We start from the raw sequence: 7,486 nt of genomic DNA, 5'->3' as shown, positions 1-7,486 counted from the left end.
ACCTGTAAAGGCTGAGGTAATGCTAGATTAAATCCCGGGTGCGTGGAAGTGGCTAAAAGATTATAGCGGTTCGTTATTTGTCAAACTAATCCGAAAAATGTTAAAAACAGGTTTTGATTAAGTCCCATGACGGCAAAGATTTCCAGGTGAAGGGTAGAGCCCTAGTGAAGCTGCGCCACTGGTAGAGCTAACCGATTGCCAACGTGTAACGCTGATCAAAATAGAACTAACACCCCCTTGAACGCTTTGTATTTTCACTTCCCGTCAATGGTCTCTAACGGGTCCATTTGTATTTCAATTCTCGGTTAGACTGAGGATTGTGGTTGCCCAAAGGAACGCCATTCATGTCCATATATCACCATTTAACAGCCAAAATAAGGCAGAGCCCTTTTCCCCAACACCATGGTAACCGCAGAGGGTGCTTGTATCATGTTTCTTAAAAATAAAAGTTATTTGCTGTATCGTGTTTCTAGCTCCTTAAAAACAATAAGTATTAGCCCTAACAGTTATATATTAGTTAAACATCAATTTGTTTAACCATGAATAAATAATAAATATATCAAAATCAATAATATGAAGGTGCTACAAAATTACAAACCTCCTTATCCTTCTTCCTTTTTTGACCAAAAAGCATTTCAACCCAACGTGTTAGAATCCCCTTAAGATAACTAATTGCTATGCAAAACTTGTTCAAAAACCTCAAAGTCCAAATTCATTCATTCCTCTTTCTCTTAAGTTTCTTTAACTTGGTCAAAATGCAACCAAGTGTTTCTTCATCTTCCATTTCTACAACTATTTTCCTATTACAAATTTCATCATCCCTGGGCTTTCTAATTCTCCTTCTAAAATACACTTTAAGTTCTACCGCTCCTTCCCTTCTTTCAACGTCACCGTCATCTCTGCAAAATCCAAAACTAACGTATTATACCATTTATTTGTTCTTTCATATAAAACACCAAAAAAAATGAAACCATACCTTTTCCGCTTCCCGGTGGCTCTACTCTCAATCTCACAATCATCGTCCCCGTCAAGCGTTCTGTTTTCTTCAACATTATCATTATTATTGTTGTCACCGTCATTGTCCTCTGCACCCATTAATCTCAACACTTTCTCAGAATGAGTAACCTGTCTAGCCCTCCTAGATCTAATTTTAGGAACACCCCTGCATGTAAACGAAACAAGTTAAAATTTACACAAGAATACAAACAAGGAGTCAAAATTTAATAGCTTTAACCAAATTATTGGAATCATACCTTTCATTGCCCTTAGGCTTCCCAGTGGCTTTCTTTTGAGTCTCTGCATCATCGAAGAATGCGGGTCCTGCGTCATTGTTTGTGATGTCAACATGACCACTACTTTCTGTCACGTCATCTTCATCACTAGACTTGTGGACCTTTACAGTACGAGTAACCTTTTTAGCCCTACTAGATCTCTTTTTAAGAACAGTTCTGCATCGCGAGTAAATAGTTCATCATCAACAATAACTTCTACAAGTAGAATCTTTTGAACCAATATATACATACATAGATAGATACGTGCATACACAGTCGTAGAATTAAGTGGGATGATATTAGTTATATTGTACCTCTTTTTAGTCTTAGAATTATCGCCATCAAATGATGTGGGTCCTACATCATTGTTTGTGTTCTCAACATGACCATTATTCTCTGCCACGTCATCTTCATCAATCAACTTGAGTTCTTTTCCGGTAGAAGTAACCTTTTTAGCCTTCCTAGATCTCCTTTTAACAGCAGTTCTGCTATATGAAGAAAACGCACATAATCAACAATATTTTCCACTAGGAGAAACTTTTGAGACAATATATATATATAAAGACTTGTGATAATGATATAAAGACAAATAAGTAAATTAATGGCATGATACCTCTTTTTAGTCTTAGAATTATCCCCGTCAAATGATGTGGGTCCTACATCATTGTTTGTGTTCTCAACATAACCATTATTCTCTGCCACGTCGTCTTCATCAATCAACTTGAGTTCCTTTCCGGTACAAGTAACCTTTTTAGCCCTCCTAGATCTCCTTTTAAGAACAGTTCTGCAATATGAAGAAAACGTACACAATCAACAACATTTTCCACTAGGAGAAACTTTTGAGACAATATATATATATATATAAAGACTTGTGATAATGATATAAAGACAAGTAAATTAGCTCGAAAGTTTGTCCAAGAAAATTGAAAACATAAATGGCATGATACCTCTTTGTAGTCTCCAAATTGTCCCCATCAAATGATGTGGGTCCTACATCATCAACATCATCATAATTCTCTGCCACATCATCTTCATCAGTACAACTGCCCTTTCTAGCCCTCCTAGATCTTAACAGTTCTGCAAATAAGTCACTTAGCTTATCAGTTTACCTAAAAAAAACTTGACACATAATACCCGACCTATATATGAGAACAAGCAGTTGAAAGACATACCTTTGTTTTTTCTTGTTTGAGATTGTTTGATCTTCTTTGTCTTTATGATCTGACTCAATTTGCAAAAGTGGGACAAAATCTTTGATAGTCAGATCAGGACGCTTGCCTTCTCGGTCTACAAAATTGGATATCAAAGCAGCCTTTTTCATGGTTCTGGCTACTTTCAGCATACGAACTTCTTCTGGAAACAGCGCCTTCCATCTCCTGTTCATACAGAAGGAAATTAATATGCATAAACGTAAAAATATTTTAGAAATGGACCCGTTTAATGTTGTTATAGTACCTGCGACATTGACTATCAGTGCGTGGAGGAACACAAGCAGCTATCTTAGACCAGCAATATTCATGTTCCTCAAGTGCTTTTTTCAATTTCAAATCCTCTTCTTCAGTCCACTCCTTCATATTAAGACAAGGATCTAAGCAATTAACCCATCTGTCACACAACCAAAATTTTGTTTAGTATTACGTTAGGCAAATATGTTATAAACTATATTTTAATTTAACGAATACCTTTCTCGACATTGTGTTTGTGTCCGACCAGGCACAAACTTGGCTATTTTATAATAGTTTTTGCCCCCAAATAGCCTCACAGCAATTTTCAGACGCTTGTCCTCGTCTGGGGCCCACTTCCCAACTTTTTTCCTTAGAGGGTTCAATGACTTCTTCCATCTAAACACAGTAGAAAACAAGTTAAACTATGATGTCACCTCTAATCATAATTCATTACTAGTAATATTATATTAGAAATTCTGACTGACCTATTAGAACACTGGGTCCCCGTGCGCCCATCGAGTGCAGATCCAACATGCTGCCAGTTAGACTCACCATGCTCTGCTACAGCCCTACGGAGTTCATTATCCTCAGATGAGGTCCACTCGGCTTTTATTATAGATGCGTTTAGACTCCTTTGAAAACGTGACAAACACTGAAAAGGTGTCCTGTTAGTATTAAGTTCCATAGCAATCTCAATCCAGTTACTAATCCCTCGGTTTGAAACAATATGCAACAGCTTCTTGTCTTCATTTACAGTCCACGGCCCGTGATTAATTGATGGGTCCTCACAGTTCCTCCATCTGAATCAATTAACGATTAGTATAAAACAAATGATAATAAATCAACGGATAACAAAAACTGGTTTTGCATTAACTAAAAGCAAGAAAAACAGTTACCTCGATTCACATTCAGGACCGGATCGGCCTGTGAAATACATGGAAGCCAGTTCATTCCATCTAACAATTTTAACAAATGACTTGATATCTTCGCGTGTTATTTTATGATCTTTAATTTGTGCAACCATGCTAACATAACTAGAATAATCTGCATCTTCACCGCTGTCATGTATATGTAAGAAACTTTCTTCACAATTTCATACAAGTTTGAATTAACCAAGAATGTGATGATATTGAAACAGAAAAGCGACAATACCACAAAGCTATCTTTTTAATTTGAATTATTAACCAGCAATATGGAACACTTTGATAACATATGATGATATCTTTGGCGGTTAAATGTGCATTTGTGTTTTAAAGAAAGATGTATACGAACGATACACTAGGGCGCCTTTTGTTGGTAATCTAATAAATACATTTGTAGATGATACGTTTGATTTCTTAAATTTAAAAAATTCTAAAAAAATATGATAATAAAATAAATAAATAAATACAATAACACTCTAGATACAACTTATGAAGCTTTATAACCAAATAGACCTGAATCTAAATACTGCCTAGGTACAAGTAGCATTGGCATTTATTGTATCTCTTGTTTTGTGATAATGAGAAATTATGAGACTTTGTTATTTAGAAAGAAAACAGAAAGAATAAGTTATGTATTTACCAGCCTATGGTTCCGGTGAAATCTTCCGCAAGGACAGCCTGTTAGTTTAGTATTTAACTCCATAAAAAATAGACGAAAGGATTAAAAAATGTGTTTCAATAATCTGATGCATGATTTCTCATAAAAACTATCAAATAAATACTTCATGATAAATTTAACATGAAACACGATTAATATCTGGTTAGTCAAAGTCGCAAGACGCACTCATGAGAAGATTACTCAGTCATTACTCATAGGTTATATCTTCCAAATAAAAAAATTCCTATCTATAACACGTAAATGATAATGAAGAACACTACTCATAAGTAATAACATGATAGTATGAGTAAAACATACCTAAGAAAACTGATGTTATCCATTAACATTTTCTGAAATTGTTGTTTGATTCCCTTCAATAGGTTTTTCTTCTCCTCTTTAGACCAAGGTTCTCTAGTCAAAGAGAATGGATACTTAGACAGTGCATCTCTATAGTGTACAACATGGGAATTTTCAGCAGGACCTTGATTAATTGCTTGGCTGTTTTTCTCATCAATCTGCAGTTCCACAAGTGTAATAATTAAATATAACAAAAATAACAAGAACGATTACAATCAAGAATAAACAAATTTGAAGTATAAATTTCAAGTACAACGTATCAATAACATATGCTGCTAATGGGCACTCTAGAAAACTAATAGATATAAACATAAAGAAATTATCATCAAGATTTTCAATGGTAAGAAAACTAACCTTTGAAGCATTGCTTCTCTTCTTATTCTTAGGAACCGAAATAAGCTGAATACGAGCATCTTTTTTCTGAGACAATGCTCTGCCTGTTCTTTTTCTACAAGCCGTCTGAAAGTCTTTCATTATCTTAACATGTTCTCTTAATTTTCTATTCTCTTCCATTCTGGCTTGAATTTTAGCTAACTTATCACGCAGTAACCTCTGGCATACTCTGTTCTTCTTAATAGCTTCAACAAATGCCCGTCCAGATCGTTGAAAACCACCATCAAGTTCACTGACATTTGCATTATTATTTGCAATATCCAAATTCTGATTGGTGGATCTTCCATCTACACAATCTGGAAAGCCTCTTCCGAGGTTAGTTATTATTTCTTGTTACAAAAAAATTAGAGGAAGATTCCTTTCCCAAGTCTATGTTATTAGGTGCACCAACCTGCTCTGATCTTTTGGCAGAACTCTCCGTGCTGGTTTTCATGCTATCTGCTTCAAACATCAATGCACAAGTTATAAAGCTAAACAAAATACAACATTTGAAATCACTTTTTACAAGAAAACAAAACATATATGAATCTTGGTTACTGTTTAGTGATTATATTTTTCCAATTTGACTTAACTTGAACAATTACGAAACTTGGTTATTATTTAGTGAAGTTTTTCCTTCACTATACTTCATCACTAAATAACGGGTCAAGATTCATATATGTTTCATTTAACTTAAAAAAAACTAACATTTATACAAGATTAAAAAAACACACCTGCTATTATCAATATTTTAAGAGATTAGTTTAAAACAAAACGAATGTGAGAAAACTAAAAAGCAACTTTACCGTCGTACTGCGCGAAGCGCCTTTGAATGGCACGGAGAGTTTCAAAATCATCAGAAGGTAGTGTGTCTTCTAATGGACCAGAGCTACTGTCTTTGTTGGTGGGAACAGAAAAACGCTGTTCAAGTCTATGCAGCAACTCTAAGTCATCATCATCGTCATCGTCATCAGGCGCGCTTTCGAAGGGTGATTTGGGGAGCTCACTATCACCATCGACATAACGCGGAGCTCTTTTTAAAGCCTCCATGTCTTGTTGGAACTCAGTGTCGGTGTTGGAGTCGGATTCATCGGACGACATTCTGAAACCAATTAACCGGAAACAGAGATGTCCTGTTCAAATTCAAATGCAGCTAGGGTTTCTGAAACAAAACGTAGGTATTAATTAATAGGGGTGTTCACATTCGGATATCCGAAAACAGTTTTAAAACGCATCATCATCAATTCATCATCATCATACACAATTTAATATGCTAATAATTAGGGAGAATTTGACACCTAAATCGAAGGATTTATAATATAATATTATATTTGGGGAAAAGTAAAATGGTTGTTGAAATCGATTGATTGTTACCTGAATTGTAAAGTAGAAGACTTGATGGTTGTTGAAATGGATTGAATGAAACTTCAGAGATCACAAGGCTTGAAATCGTCAGGCAGGCACAACCAGATTGCTATTTAGGGTTTATACGCTTTGAAGTTTAAAGAGAAGAAACACCTGACTGCGATTTAGGGTTTTATATATACTTTAAAGAGAAGAAAGACCTGACTACGGAACACTTTTTGAGTTTTAGGAAACAGGAGCATTTAGTATTTGTCTTCGGTATTTATCGAATTTTTGTCTTGAATACCGATATCAAACCGTACATTGTCAGTACTAGTACATACTTTTAAAAAAAATCGGAATCAAGATTTTTAGGATCTGTACCGGTTTGATACTATGCTCGTCACTAGAAAAAAAAAACCTGACTCTAATTTAGGGTTTATAACTTTGAAAATTGAAAAAATAAAAACTAATTATTTATTATATAATAATTATTTTAAAAACACTTCGGATATTCAAAATATTTATAAAATGCCGAATCAAAATCTGAATTTAAGATAATAAGATATTTCAGGATCAAAAATTTAAAGAATTTGGGTTTCGAAAATTTAATTTGTTTGCACATCCCTAGGTATTAATTAACCCACAAACCTTAACATTTGTCGGTATCATTTAGACTTTACAACTTTATAACGAGTGTCTGTACCAAATCATTATCATAACAAATTGAATCAAAATGATACAAATCGAATTCACGCTACATCTCTATCGCAATGTTCATGTTCAAGCCCACTAGTAATATCATTAAATAATATATATTACTTGTTGCATACTCTTCTTTAGAGTTGTCAAAAAAAAAATTGTGTGAGTAGGTAAAATAACATCTTTAGGGTTGAAATTAAATTTGCATTTTTCATTTCATGGTTTTACTTTTAAGTTGTAACTTACTAAAAAGGCCCGTCTCATTGCAACGTTGCATATTCAGTTAGTATCGGTTAGGTTAGTTACAATAATGGGTATTGGATTATGGTAACGGGTGTTGAAACATAAAGAATGATTACCATAAATTTGTCTTTGTAATATAATGAAATAAATACAACAAAACATCATATTTTG

The 7,486-nt window shown here is 34.3% G+C and overlaps 1 pseudogene across 1 annotated transcript; it reads right to left on the bottom strand.

Annotated features, from left to right (window-relative positions):
• Positions 1-265: 265 nt before the first annotated feature.
• Positions 266-6,248, bottom strand: LOC143612669 (uncharacterized; annotated as a pseudogene). Its single transcript, XR_013149979.1, has 14 exons — positions 5,833-6,248; positions 5,009-5,485; positions 4,616-4,812; positions 3,613-3,774; positions 3,202-3,516; positions 2,954-3,112; positions 2,727-2,876; positions 2,406-2,647; positions 2,219-2,348; positions 1,885-2,055; positions 1,586-1,756; positions 1,254-1,448; positions 977-1,162; positions 266-899 (listed from the first exon to the last, which is right to left on the bottom strand). The product of XR_013149979.1 is annotated as an uncharacterized LOC143612669 (transcript).
• Positions 6,249-7,486: the final 1,238 nt, after the last annotated feature.

Source organism: Bidens hawaiensis, unplaced genomic scaffold, assembly GCF_021521415.1.
Source record: "Bidens hawaiensis isolate Kalapana, Puna unplaced genomic scaffold, B.hawaiensis_p1.1 tig00035161_1, whole genome shotgun sequence".
NCBI classification, from domain to species: Eukaryota; Viridiplantae; Streptophyta; class Magnoliopsida; order Asterales; family Asteraceae; genus Bidens; species Bidens hawaiensis.
Note: the sequence above shows the minus strand (reverse complement) of the source record. Positions and strands in the feature narration are given on the sequence as shown.